Raw genomic sequence first — 14,889 nt, 5'->3', positions numbered from 1 at the left:
CTAGGCCCCAACCAAAGTAGTAGGGCAACTGCTGTCTTATATAAACAACTACTTAATGAGAGCCTGAAGGTTGAAGCTCAGACAAGGAAACCTGGAGGAGAACACCAAGGAGCGGCAGACACCGTTACTAGGCCCCAACCAAAGTAGTAGGGCAACAGCAGTGTTACATTAAAAACTACTTAATGAGAGCCTGAAGGTTGAAGCTCAGACAAGGAAACCTGGAGGAGAACACCAAGGAGCGGCAGACACCATTACTAGGCCCCAACCAAAGTAGTAGGGCAACTGCAGTGTTACATTAAAAACTACTTAATGAGAGCCTGAAGGTTGAAGCTCAGACAAGGAGACCTGGAGGAGAACACCAAGGAGCAGCAGACACCGTTACTAGGCCCCAACCAAAGTAGTAGGGCAACTGCAGTGTTACATTAAAAACTACTTAATGAGAGCCTGAAGGTTGAAGCCCAGACAAGGAAACCTGGAGGAGAACACCAAGGAGGAGGAGAACACCAAGGAGCGGCAGACACCGTTACTAGGCCCCAACCAAAGTAGTAGGGCAACTGCAGTGTTACATTAAAAACTACTTAATGAGAGCCTGAAGGTTGAAGCTCAGACAAGGAAACCTGGAGGAGAACACCAAGGAGCGGCAGACACCGTTACTAGGCCCCAACCAAAGTAGTAGGGCAACTGCAGTGTTACATTAAAAACTACTTAATGAGAGCCTGAAGGTTGAAGCTCAGACAAGGAAACCTGGAGAACACCAAGGAGGAGGAGAACACCAAGGAGCGTGTTGTGAACTGTGTTTCTGGGCTCCCTCTGGTGGTCACTAATGGTATTGTGTTAGGTATGTCTTGTTGCAGGCCTGAGCTCCAGCTGTGTCGTTAAGCAGCGGGTGTTTCCTATTTGATTCTCCTCTGGACTCAGTCTCTTGCCTGGCATCGTTGTATCCAGACCTATTTGGTCTCCTCCGGATTCCTTTCAGTCTGCCTCATGCAAGAAAAGCTAAGTCTGTTTTGTATAATTTGGATCGTTTGCATTATTCAGTGTTTTTGTCCAGCTTGCTTTAGATTTGATTTTTGACTCGCTGGAAGCTCTAGGGGGCTGATATTCTCCCTCCACACCGTCAGTCGGTGTGGGGGTTCTTGAATGTTCAGCGTGGATGTTTTGTAGGGTTTTCTGCTAACCGCATAGTGCACTATCTATTTTCTGCTATCTAGACTATTGGGCCTCACTTTGCTGAATCTAGTTCATCTCTACGTTTGTGTTTTCCTCTTGCCTCACCGTTATTATTTGTTGGGGGCTTTCTATATCTTTGGGGTTCAATTTCTCTGGAGGCAAGCGAGGTCTTATTTTTTCCCTCTAGGGGTAGTCAGTTCTCCGGCTGGCTCGAGACGTCTAGAACCAACGTAGGCACGTTCACCGGCTACTTTTAGTTGTTTGTGTCAGGATCAGGTATGCGGTTAGTCCAGTTTCCACCTCCCTAGAGCAGTATTTATATTTTTGCTATCTTGCCGGAATATCAGAGATCCTCTGCCATTGGGATCATAACAGAATGCCAGGCCAAAAGAAAATGTTTAATGCATCGCAGAAGCGGGATTAAAAAGAAGTTCTGAGGTTTTTTTTGTTTTTTTTTTGCTGCAGTCTGCCTAGCTTCTTCCATCCCCTTTTTCTCTGAGTGGCTGAAACTCTGCTGCAGATATGAATGTCCAGACTCTGACTTCTAGTGTGGATCAGCTTGCTGCTAGGGTGCAAAGCATTCAGGATTTTGTTATCCATAGCCCTGTGTCTGAACCAAAAATACCTATTCCTGAGCCGTTTTTTGGAGATAGATCTAAATTCCTGAATTTTAGGAATAATTGTAAATTGTTTCTGTCTCTGAAACCTCGTTCCTCTGGTGATTCCGCTCAGCAAGTTAAGATTGTTATTTCCTTCTTGCGCGGCGACCCTCAGCATTGGGCCTTCTCTCTGGCGCCAGGAGATCCTGCATTGGTGAATGTTGATGCGTTTTTTCTGGCACTTGGTTTGCTTTATGAGGAGCCTAATCTTGAAAATCAGGCTGAAAAAATGTTGCTGGTTATCTCTCAGGGTCAGGACGAAGCTGAGGTATATTGCCAAAAATTTCGGAAATGGTCCGTGCTTACTCAATGGAATGAGTGTGCACTGGCCGCAAATTTCAGAAATGGTCTTTCTGAAGCCATTAAAGATGTGATGGTGGGGTTTCCTATCCCTACAGGTCTAAATGATTCAATGGCTCTAGCCATTCAAATTGATCGACGTTTGCGGGAGCGCAAATCTGATAATCCTTTGGCGGTGCTGTCTGAACGGTCACCTGATTCTATGCAATGTGACAGAATTCTGACCAGAGCCGAGCGACAAAATCATAGACGTCAAAATGGGTTGTGTTTCTACTGTGGTGATTCAACACATGTTATCTCAGCATGCTCTAAACGTTTAAAGAAAAAAGTTAATCCTGTCGCCATTGGTACTTTTCAGCCTAAGTTTATTTTGTCTGTGACTTTAATTTGTTCATTATCTTCTTACTCAGTTATGGCTTTTGTGGATTCTGGTGCTGCTTTAAGTCTGATGGATTTGTCGTTTGCCAAGCGCTGAGGTTTTGTCCTGGAGCCTTTGGAAAATCCTATTCCTCTTAGAGGAATTGATTCTACGCCATTGGCAGAGAATAAACCTCAGTATTGGACGCAGGTGACCATGTGCATGACTCCTGTACATCAGGAGGTGATTCGTTTTTTGGTACTGCATAAAATGCATGATGTTGTCGTTTTGGGTCTGCCATGGTTACAGGCCCATAATCCAGTTTTAGATTGGAAAGCTATGACTGTGTCTAGTTGGGGGTGTCAGGGGATTCATGGCGATTCTCCATTGGTGTCTATTGCTTCTTCTACTCCTTCTGAGATCCCTGAGTTTTTGTCAGACTTTCAGGATGTATTTAATGAGGCCAGGTCCAGTGCCCTTCCTCCTCATAGGGACTGTGATTGTGCTATAGATTTGATTCCTGGTAGTAAGTTTCCTAAGGGACGACTCTTTAATTTATCTGTGCCAGAGCATGCCGCGATGCGGAGTTATATAAAGGAGTCTTTGGAGAAGGGACATATTCGCCCATCCTCGTCCCCTCTTGGTGCAGGATTCTTTTTTGTGGGCAAGAAAGACGGGTCTCTGAGACCTTGTATTGATTATCGTCTTCTGAATAAGATCACTGTTAAATTTCAGTATCCTTTGCCATTGTTGTCTGATTTGTTTGCTCGGATTAAGGGATCCAGTTGGTTCACCAAGATAGATCTTCGTGGTGCGTATAACCTTGTGCGCATAAAGCAGGGAGATGAATGGAAAACGGCATTTAATACGCCTGAGGGTCATTTTGAGTACCTGGTGATGCCTTTAGGATTATCTAATGCTCCTTCTGTGTTTCAGTCCTTCATGCATGACATCTTCCGGAAATATCTGGATAAATTTATGATTATTTATCTGGATGATATTTTGGTTTTTTCTGATGATTGGGAGTCCCATGTGAACCAGGTCAGGATGGTGTTTCAGGTTTTGCGGGAGAATGCTCTATTTGTGAAGGGTTCAAAATGTATCTTTGGGGTACAGAAGGTTTCTTTTTTGGGTTTTATTTTTTCCCCTTCTACTGTGGAGATGGACCCAGTTAAGGTCCGTGCCATTCATGACTGGACTCAGCCCACGTCTGTTAAGAGCCTGCAGAAGTTCTTGGGCTTTGCTAATTTTTACCGTCGTTTTATCGCTAATTTCTCCAGGGTGGTTAAACCTTTGACGGATATGACCAAGAAGGGTTCTGATGTTGCGAATTGGTCTCCTGCGGCCGTGGAGGCCTTTCGGGAGCTGAAGCGTCGGTTTACTTCAGCGCCAGTCTTGTGCCAGCCGGATGTCTCTCTTCCCTTCCAGGTTGAAGTTGATGCTTCTGAAATTGGTGCAGGGGCTGTTTTGTCGCAAAAAAGTTCTGATGGCTCCGTGATGAAGCCATGCGCCTTCTTTTCAAGGAAATTTTCGCCTGCTGAGCGGAACTACGATGTTGGTAATCGGGAGTTGTTGGCCATGAAGTGGGCATTTGAGGAGTGGTGACGTTGGCTCGAGGGAGCTAGACATCGTGTGGTGGTCTTGACTGATCATAAAAATCTGATTTACCTCGAGTCTGCCAAGCGCCTGAATCCTAGACAGGCCCGTTGGTCGTTGTTTTTCTCCCGTTTTGACTTTGTGGTCTCGTACCTGCCTGGTTCGAAGAACATGAAGGCTGATGCACTTTCTAGGAGTTTTGTGCCTGATTCTCCGGGAGTCTCTGAGCCGGCTGGTATTCTCAGAGAGGGAGTAATTTTGTCTGCCATTTCCCCAGATTTGCGACGAGGGCTGCAAAAATTTCAGGCTGATAGGCCTGATCGTTGTCCACCAGAGAGATTGTTTGTCCCTGATGGATGGACCAACAGAGTTATTTCTGAGGTTCATTCTTCGGTGTTGGCGGGACATCCTGGGATTTTTGGTACCAGAGATTTGGTGGCCAGGTCCTTTTGGTGGCCTTCCTTGTCGCGGGATGTGCGTTCTTTTGTGCAGTCCTGTGGGATTTGTGCTCGGGCTAAGCCTTGCTGTTCTCGTGCCAGCGGGTTGCTTTTGCCCTTGCCTATCCCAAAGAGGCCTTGGACGCACATTTCCATGGATTTCATTTCGGATCTTCCGGTGTCTCGGAAGATGTCTGTCATCTGGGTGGTGTGCGATCGTTTTTCTAAAATGGTCCATTTGGTGCCCTTGCCTAAGTTGCCTTCCTCCTCTGATTTGGTTCCTTTGTTCTTTCAGAATGTGGTTCGTTTGCATGGCATCCCTGAGAATATTGTATCTGACAGAGGATCCCAGTTTGTGTCCAGATTCTGGCGATCCTTTTGTGCTAAGATGGGTATTGATTTGTCTTTTTCGTCGGCTTTTCATCCTCAGACTAATGGCCAGACCGAGCGAACTAATCAGACGTTAGAGACTTATTTGAGATGTTTTGTTTCTGCTGATCAGGACGACTGGGTTACCTTTTTGCCACTGGCCGAGTTTGCCCTTAATAATCGGGCTAGTTCTGCCACCTTGGTTTCACCCTTTTTCTGCAACTCTGGTTTTCATCCTCATTTCTCCTCGGGTCAGGTTGAATCTTCTGACTGTCCTGGGGTTGATTCTGTGGTGGATAGGTTGCAGCGGATTTGGAACCATGTGGTGGACAATTTGAAATTGTCACAAGACAAGGCCCAGCGGTTTGCCAACCGCCGCCGCGGTGTGGGTCCCCGACTTCGTGTTGGGGATTTGGTTTGGTTGTCTTCTCGGCATGTTCCTTTGAAAGTCTCCTCTCCTAAGTTCAAGCCTCGCTTTATCGGTCCTTATAAGATTTTGGAAATCCTTAACCCGGTGTCTTTTCGCTTGGACCTTCCAGCGTCTTTTGCTATTCATAATGTGTTCCATAGGTCCTTGTTGCGGCGGTACGTGGTGCCTATGGTTCCTGCTGTTGAGCCTCCTGCCCCGGTTTTGGTTGAGGGCGAGTTGGAGTACGTGGTGGAGAAGATTCTGGATTCTCGTATCTCTAGACGGAAACTCCAGTATTTAGTTAAGTGGAAAGGCTATGGTCAGGAGGATAATTCCTGGGTTGTCGCCTCTGATGTTCATGCGGCTGATTTGGTTCATGCCTTTCACGCTGCTCATCCTGATCGCCCTGGAAGTCTTGGTGAGGGTTCGGTGACCCCTCCTCAAGGGGGGATACTGTTGTGAACTGTGTTTCTGGGCTCCCTCTGGTGGTCACTAACGGTATTGTGTTAGATATGTCTTGTTGCAGGCCTGAGCTCCAGCTGTGTCGTTAAGCAGCGGGTGTTTCCTATTTGAGTCTCCTCTGGACTCAGTCTCTTGCCTGGCATCGTTGTATCCAGACCTATTTGGTCTCCTCCGGATTCCTTTCAGTCTGCCTCATGCAAGAAAAGCTAAGTCTGTTTTGTATAATTTGGATCGTTTGCATTATTCAGTGTTTTTGTCCAGCTTGCTTTAGATTTGATTTTTGACTCGCTGGAAGCTCTAGGGGGCTGATATTCTCCCTCCACACCGTCAGTCGGTGTGGGGGTTCTTGAATGTTCAGCGTGGATGTTTTGTAGGGTTTTCTGCTAACCGCATAGTCCACTATCTATTTTCTGCTATCTAGACTATTGGGCCTCACTTTGCTGAATCTAGTTCATCTCTACGTTTGTGTTTTCCTCTTGCCTCACCGTTATTATTTGTTGGGGGCTTTCTATATCTTTGGGGTTCAATTTCTCTGGAGGCAAGCGAGGTCTTATTTTTTCCCTCTAGGGGTAGTCAGTTCTCCGGCTGGCTCGAGACGTCTAGAACCAACGTAGGCACGTTCACCGGCTACTTTTAGTTGTTTGTGTCAGGATCAGGTATGCGGTTAGTCCAGTTTCCACCTCCCTAGAGCAGTATTTATATTTTTGCTATCTTGCCGGAATATCAGAGATCCTCTGCCATTGGGATCATAACAGGAGCGGCAGACACCATTAATAGGCCCGAACCAAAGTAGTAGGGCAACTGCAGTGTTACATTAAAAACTACTTAATGAGAGCCTGAAGTGTTGTGAACTCTATTTTTGGGCTCCCTCTAGTGGTCACAAGCGGTACTGTGTAGTGTTGTCTTTATGCAGGTTGCAGCATCAGCTGGTTCGTTATCCTTGGTTGGTTTCCTATTTAGCTCACCTGGATACTCAGTTCCTTGCCTGCTATCAATGTATTCAGTGCTCTTCAGATTCCTTGTGTCTACCTTGCTCCCAGTCTCTCCAAGACAAGCTGTTTTTGTTTGATCATTTTTTGATTATCAGTGTTGATTATGTTTTTAGTCCAGCTCGCTAAAATGTGATTTCCTCGCTTGCTGGTTGCTCTAGGGGACTGAGGTTTTCCCCCCACACCGTTAGTTGGTGTGGGGGTTCTTGAAATCTCAGAGTGTATATTTTGTAAGGGTTTTTTACTGACCGCATAGATTCCCTTTTCTATTTTCTGCTATCTAGTATTAGTGGGCCTCATTTGCTGAATCTGCTTTCACCCCTGTGTATGTGCCTTCCTCTTACCTCACCGTTATTATCTGTTGGGGGCTTCTATATCTTTGGGGATTATTTCTCTGGAGGCAAGAGAGGTCTTTTCTTTCTCTCTAGGGGTAGTTAGTTCCTCAGGCTGGCTCGAGACGTCTAGGATTTTTAGGCACGTTCACCGGCTACTTCTAGTGTGTTTGGATAGGTTCAGATTTGCGGTCAGTCCAGTTTGCCACCTCCCTAGAGCTTGTCCTATGTTTGTTACTTAGCTGGAGTAATTTGTGATCCTCAACCACTAAGGATCATAACAGTATAGCAGGCCGAAAAGTGTTTAATGCATCGCAGAAGTGGGATAAAAAGAAGACCTGAGTACAGGTTTTTCCTCCCATTTTTCCTTTGCTGCAGTCTGTTTAGCTTCTTTCATCTTCTTGAACTCTGGGTGGTTTTGAGCTCAGCTGCAGACATGAATGTTCAGACTCTGACTTCTAGTGTGGATCATCTTACTGCACGGGTGCAAAGTATTCAGGATTTTGTTATTCGTAGCCCTATGTCAGAACCAAAGATACCCATTCCTGAGTTATTTTCTGGAGATAGATCTAGGTTTCAAAATTTTAAGACTAATTGTAAGTTATTTCTATCTCTGAGACCTCGTTCCTCTGGTGATTCCGCTCAGCAAGTTAAAATTGTTATCTCCTTGTTGCGTGGCGACCCTCAAGATTGGGCTTTCTCTCTGGCGCCAGGAGATCCTGCATTGCTTAATGTAGATGCATTTTTTCTGGCTCTTGGACTGCTTTATGAGGAGCCTAATCTTGAGAATCAGGCAGAAAAAGAGTTGCTGGCTATCTCTCAAGGTCAGGATGAAGCAGAGGTGTATTGTCAAAAATTTCGGAAATGGTCGGTGCTTACTCAATGGAATGAGTGTGCCCTGGCTGCAAATTTCAGAGAAGGTCTTTCTGAGGCCGTTAAGAATGTTATGGTGGGGTTTCCCACCCCTACAAGTCTGAGTGATTCTATGGCTTTAGCCATTCAGGTTGATCGGCGTTTGCGGGAGCGCAAATCTGCTCATCCTTTGGCGGTATTTTCTGGACAGAGACCTGAGTCTATGCAATGTGACCGAACTCTGACCAGGATTGAGCGACAAAGTCATAGACGTCAAAATGGGTTGTGCTTTTACTGTGGTGATTCTACTCATGTTATCTCAGCATGCTCTAAACGCTTAAAAAAAATCGCTAAACCTGTCACCATTGGTACTATACAGCCTAAATTTATTTTGTCTGTTACTTTGATTTGTTCTTTGTCGTCCTACCCGGTTATGGCTTTTGTGGATTCGGGTGCTGCCCTGAATCTGATGGATTTGTCGTTTGCCAGGCGCTGTGGTTTTGTCCTGGAGCCTTTGGAATTTCCTATTCCTCTGAGGGGAATTGATGCTACGCCATTGGCGGAGAATAAGCCTCAGTATTGGACGCAAATGACCATGTGCATGACTCCCGTACATCAGGAGGTGATTCGCTTTCTCATTCTGCATAATTTGCATGATGTTGTCGTTTTGGGTCTGTCATGGCTGCAAGCTCATAATCCAGTTTTAGATTGGAAAGCTATGTCTGTGTCAAGTTGGGGTTGTCAGGGAATTCATGGCGATACTCCGTTGGTGTCTATTGCTTCTTCCACTCCTTCTGAGGTCCCTGAGTTTTTGTCTGACTACCAGGATGTATTTGATGAGCCCAGGTCCAGTGCCCTGCCCCCTCATAGGGATTGTGACTGTGCTATAAATTTAATTCCTGGTAGTAAATTCCCTAAGGGACGACTTTTTAATTTGTCTATACCAGAGCATGCCGCGATGCGGAGTTATATAAAGGAGTCTTTGGAGAAGGGACATATTCGCCCATCCTCTTTCCCTCTTGGTGCAGGATTTTTTTTTGTGGCCAAGAAGGACGGTTCTTTGAGACCTTGTATAGATTATCGTCTTCTGAATAAAGTTACAGTCAAATTTCAGTATCCTTTGCCACTATTGTCTGATTTGTTTGCTCGGATTAAGGGTGCCAGTTGGTTCACCAAGATAGATCTCCGTGGTGCGTATAACCTTGTGCGCATTAAGCAGGGAGATGAATGGAAAACAGCATTTAATACGCCCGAAGGCCATTTTGAGTACTTTGTGATGCCTTTTGGACTCTCTAATGCTCCTTCTGTGTTTCAGTCCTTCATGCATGACATCTTCCGAGAATATCTGGATAAATTTATGATTGTTTATTTGGATGACATTTTGGTCTTTTCTGATGATTGGGAGTCCCATGTGAAGCAGGTAAGGGTGGTGTTTCAGGTCCTGCGTGCTAATGCTTTATTTGTGAAGGGCTCAAAATGCCTCTTCGGAGTACAGAAGGTCTCCTTTTTGGGTTTTATTTTTTCTCCTTCTACTGTGGAGATGGACCCAGTCAAGGTCCAGGCTATTCATGACTGGACTCAGCCCACGTCTGTTAAGAGTCTTCAGAAGTTCTTGGGTTTTGCTAATTTTTACCGTCGTTTCATCGCTAATTTTTCTAGCGTGGTTAAACCTTTGACGGATTTGACCAAGAAGGGTTCTGATGTGACTAATTGGTCTCCTGCGGCCGTGGAGGCCTTTCGAGAGCTGAAGCACCGGTTTTCTTCAGCTCCAGTCTTATGTCAGCCAGATGTCTCTCTTCCCTTCCACGTCGAGGTTGATGCTTCTGAGATTGGAGCAGGGGCTGTCTTGTCGCAGAGAAGCTCTGATGGCTCTGTGATGAAGCCATGTGCTTTCTTTTCAAGAAAGTTTTCGCCTGCCGAGCGGAATTATGATGTTGGTAATCGGGAGTTGTTGGCTATGAAGTGGGCATTTGAGGAGTGGCGACATTGGCTCGAAGGAGCTAAACATCGTGTGGTGGTCTTGACTGATCACAAAAATCTGATTTACCTTGAATCTGCCAAGCGCCTGAATCCTAGACAGGCTCGTTGTTTTTCTCCCGTTTCAACTTCGTGGTCTCATACCTGCCTGGTTCGAAGAACGTGAAAGCTGATGCACTTTCTAGGAGTTTTGTGCCTGACTCTCCGGGAGTTTCTGAGCCGGCTGGTATTCTCAGAGAGGGAGTGATTTTGTCTGCCATTTCCCCAGATTTGCGACGAGTGCTGCAGAAATTTCAGGTGGATAGACCTGACCGTTGTCCACCAGAGAGACTGTTTGTCCCGGATAGATGGACCAGCAGAGTTATTTCCGAGGTTCATTCTTCGGTGTTGGCGGGTCATCCTGGGATTTTTGGTACCAGAGATTTGGTGGCTAGGTCCTTCTGGTGGTCTTCCTTGTCACGGGATGTGCGTTCCTTTGTGCAGTCTTGTGGGATTTGTGCTCGGGCTAAGCCTTGCTGTTCTCGTGCCAGCGGTTTGCTTTTGTCTTTGCCTGTTCCGAAAAGGCCTTGGACGCACATTTCCATGGATTTTATTTCGGATCTTCCAGTATCTCAGAAAATGTCTGTCATCTGGGTGGTGTGTGATCGTTTTTCCAAGATGGTCCATTTGGTGCCCTTGCCTAAGTTGCCTTCTTCCTCCGATTTGGTTCCTCTATTTTTTCAGAATGTGGTTCGCTTGCACGGCATTCCTGAAAATATTGTGTCTGATAGAGGATCCCAGTTTGTGTCCAGGTTTTGGCGGACTTTTTGTGCCAAGATGGGCATTGATTTGTCTTTTTCATCGGCCTTCCATCCTCAGACTAATGGCCAAACCGAGCGAACTAATCAGACGTTGGAAACTTATTTGAGATGTTTTGTTTCTGCTGATCAGGATGATTGGGTGACTTTTTTGCCTTTGGCCGAGTTTGCCCTTAATAATCGGGCTAGTTCTGCTACTTTGGTTTCACCTTTTTTCTGCAATTCTGGTTTCCATCCTCGTTTTTCCTCGGGTCAGGTTGAGTCTTCTGACTGTCCTGGGGTGGATTCTGTGGTGGATAGGTTGCAGCAGATTTGGAACCATGTGGTGGACAATTTGAGGTTGTCACAGAAGAAGGCTCAGCGCTTTGCCAACCGCCGCCGCCGTGTGGGTCCCCGACTTCGTGTTGGGGATTTGGTGTGGCTGTCTTCTCGGTATGTTCCTATGAAGGTCTCCTCTCCTAAATTCAAGCCTCGCTTCATCGGTCCTTATAAGATCTTGGAAATCCTTAACCCGGTGTCTTTTCGTTTGGATCTCCCAGCATCGTTTGCCATTCATAATGTGTTCCATAGGTCTTTGTTGCGGAGGTACGTGGTACCTGTGGTTCCTTCTGTTGAGCCTCCTGCTCCGGTGCTGGTCGAGGGCGAATTGGAGTACGTGGTGGAGAAGATTTTGGATTCTCGTATCACTAGACGGAGGCTTCAGTATTTGGTTAAGTGGAAGGGCTATGGTCAGGAGGATAATTCCTGGGTTGTCGCCTCTGATGTTCATGCGGCCGATTTGGTTCGTGCCTTCCACGCGGCTCATCCTGATCGCCCTGGGGGTCTTGATGAGGGTTCGGTGACCCCTCCTCAAGGGGGGGGTACTGTTGTGAACTCTATTTTTGGGCTCCCTCTAGTGGTCACAAGCGGTACTGTGTAGTGTTGTCTTTCTGCAGGTTGCAGCATCAGCTGGTTCGTTATCCTTGGTTGGTTTCCTATTTAGCTCACCCGGATACTCAGTTCCTTGCCTGCTATCAATGTAGTTGTAGCGCCCCCACTGCCGCAGGGCCGAGGGGTACCTGATACCGGGCCTCTGAGTCTCTGCTCTGGGGTTGTCACGGTGGCTAGACCCGGTCCGTGACCCTGCTGAGGGGCGTACAGTTATAGATGTGGATAGTGGTGGTGGTGCGGTGCAGTAAATAACGAGGACACCAGGTTGCAGTCTCTTTACCTCTTTACTGAAGGTCTCTGGGTCCTCAGTCCGGAATATGGTTCACCAGGCTGCGCAAGTCCGGCCGGTCCAATGGCACCTCCAGAGTTCTCCTTGCAGGTGGAAATCTGTGCCTTCCTGCTAGCGCTATGTGTTGTGGTCCTCCCCTGCTGTGCTTACGGGATAGTCCCCACAACTGTTGTGTCTGTTTCTCGTGTTCCCTCACAACTCGATTAGATGATCTTCTGCTAATCTTCCGTCCCTCCCAGGTGTTATGGTTGGGACGCACCCGTATGACGGGTAGGCTCGGAGCTCTTCCGGGACCCTAGAGTTGCCTGTCATGGTTCCCAATGGCAAGGGAACGTAAAAAACACATAAGTAACGAACGAGCTCTCGGGTGATGGAAACTCGAGTTGACCGTGAGCTAAATCTACCACACAACTAACAGTAGCCAGGGAGCATACCTACGGCTTCCTATATACCACGCGCCAGCCGGAGGACTAACTACGCCTGGTAGAGGAAGAAACAGACCTGGCTTACCTCTAGGGAAATACCCCAAAAGATGATAGCAGCCCCCCACATGTAATAACGGTGAATTAAGAGGAAAAGACATACACAGTATGAAAGTAGATTTAGCAAAGAGAGGTCCACTTACTAGATAGCAGAAGGATACAAAAGAGGACTTCACGGTCAACTGAATACCCTTTCAAAAACCATCCTGAAATTACTTTAAGACTCCTGTGTCAACTCATGACACAGGAGTGGCAATTTCAGCCCGCAAGAGCTTCCAGCTACAGAGAATTACAAAAACTGCAAACTGGACAAAAGGTACAAAACAAAAGGACAAAGTCCACTTAGCTGATCAGCAGACTAGTAGCAGGAACATGCAACCGAAGGCTCTGGTTACAATGATGACCGGCAAGGAAATGACTGGAGAGCAAGGCTAAATAGGAAACTCCCAAACACTGATGGAAGCAGGTGAACAGAAGAAGCAAAGTGCAAACAAGTCACCAGTACCACCAGCAACCACCAGGGGAGCCCAAAAAGCGGATACACAACAGTACCCTCCCCTTAAGGAGGGGGCACCGAACCCTCACAAGAACCGCCAGGGCGATCTGGATGAGCCCTATGAAAGGCACGAACCAAATCCGAGGCATGAACATCAGAGGCAGTTACCCAAGAATTATCTTCCTGACCATAGCCTTTCCATTTAACCAGATATTGAAGTCTCCGTCTGGAAATACGGGAGTCCAAGATCTTCTCCACGACGTACTCCAATTCACCCTCCACCAGCACAGGAGCAGGAGGTTCAGTAGAAGGAACCACCGGTACCTCATATCTCCGCAACAACGACCGATGGAACACATTATGGATAGCGAAAGATGCCGGGAGGTCCAAACGAAAGGAAACAGGGTTAAGAATCTCCAAAATCCTATAAGGACCGATGAACCGAGGCTTAAATTTGGGAGAAGAAACCTTCATAGGGACAAAACGGGAAGACAACCACACCAAGTCCCCAACGCGAAGGTGGGGACCAACACGACGACGACGGTTAGCAAACTGCTGAGTCCTCTCCTGGGACAATTCCAAATTATCCACCACTTGTCCCCAAATCCGATGCAACCGATCTACCACCGCATCCACTCCAGGACAATCCGAAGATTCAACCTGACCAGATGAAAAACGCGGATGAAACCCTGAATTGCAAAAGAAAGGAGAAACCAAAGTGGCAGAACTAGCCCGATTATTAAGAGCAAACTCCGCCAACGGCAGAAAGGCAACCCAATCATCCTGATCCGCAGACACAAAACACCTCAAATAAGTCTCCAAAGTTTGATTAGTTCGCTCCGTCTGGCCATTGGTCTGAGGATGGAATGCAGACGAAAAGGACAAATCAATGCCCAACCTGGCACAGACTGCCCGCCAAAATCTAGACACGAACTGGGTACCCCTGTCAGAAACGATGTTTTCCGGAATACCATGCAAGCGAACCACATTTTGAAAAAACAGAGGGACCAACTCAGATGAGGAAGGCAACTTAGGCAATGGCACCAAATGAACCATTTTAGAAAAACGGTCACACACCACCCAGATGACAGACATCTTCTGAGAAACAGGGAGATCCGAGATAAAGTCCATAGAGATGTGCGTCCAAGGCCTCTTCGGAATAGGCAAGGGCAACAACAACCCACTAGCCCTAGAACAACAAGGCTTGGCCCGAGCACACACATCGCAAGACTGCACAAAAACACGCACATCTCGAGACAGGGAAGGCCACCAGAAGGATCTAGCCACCAAATCTCTGGTGCCAAAAATTCCCGGATGACCTGCCAGAGTAGAAGAATGAACTTCCGAGATGACTCTAGTGGTCCACTCGTCAGGAACAAACAGTCTACCAGACGGACAACGATCAGGTCTATCCGCCTGAAATTCTTGCAAAGCACGTCGCAAATCTGGAGAGACAGCAGACAAAACCACTCCATCCTTAAGGACACCAGCAGGTTAAGAATTCCCAGGAGAGTCAGGCTCAAAACTCCTAGAAAGAGCATCTGCTTTCACATTCCTAGAACCCGGTAAGTACGAGACCACAAAATTAAACCGGGAAAAGAACAACGACCAACGTGCCTGTCTAGGATTCAGGCGCCTGGCAGACTCCAAATAAATTAAATTCTTGTGATCAGTCAAAACTACCACCTGATGTCTGGCACCCTCAAGCCAATGACGCCACTCCTCAAATGCCCACTTCATGGCCAAAAGCTCCCGATTACCAACATCATAGTTTCGCTCGGCGGCCGAAAATTTTCGCGAAAAGAACGCACAAGGTCTCATCACTGAGCAGTCGGAACTTTTCTGCGACAAAACCGCCCCCGCTCCGATCTCGGAAGCATCGACCTCAACCTGAAAGGGAAGAGAAACATCAGGCTGGCGCAACACAGGGGCAGACAAAAAGCGGCGCTTAAGCTCCCGAAAGGCCTCCATGGCAGCAGGGTACC

Source organism: Ranitomeya variabilis, chromosome 3 (assembly GCF_051348905.1).
Source record: "Ranitomeya variabilis isolate aRanVar5 chromosome 3, aRanVar5.hap1, whole genome shotgun sequence".
Lineage (NCBI taxonomy): Eukaryota > Metazoa > Chordata > Amphibia > Anura > Dendrobatidae > Ranitomeya > Ranitomeya variabilis.
This window is presented reverse-complemented; position numbering follows the sequence as displayed.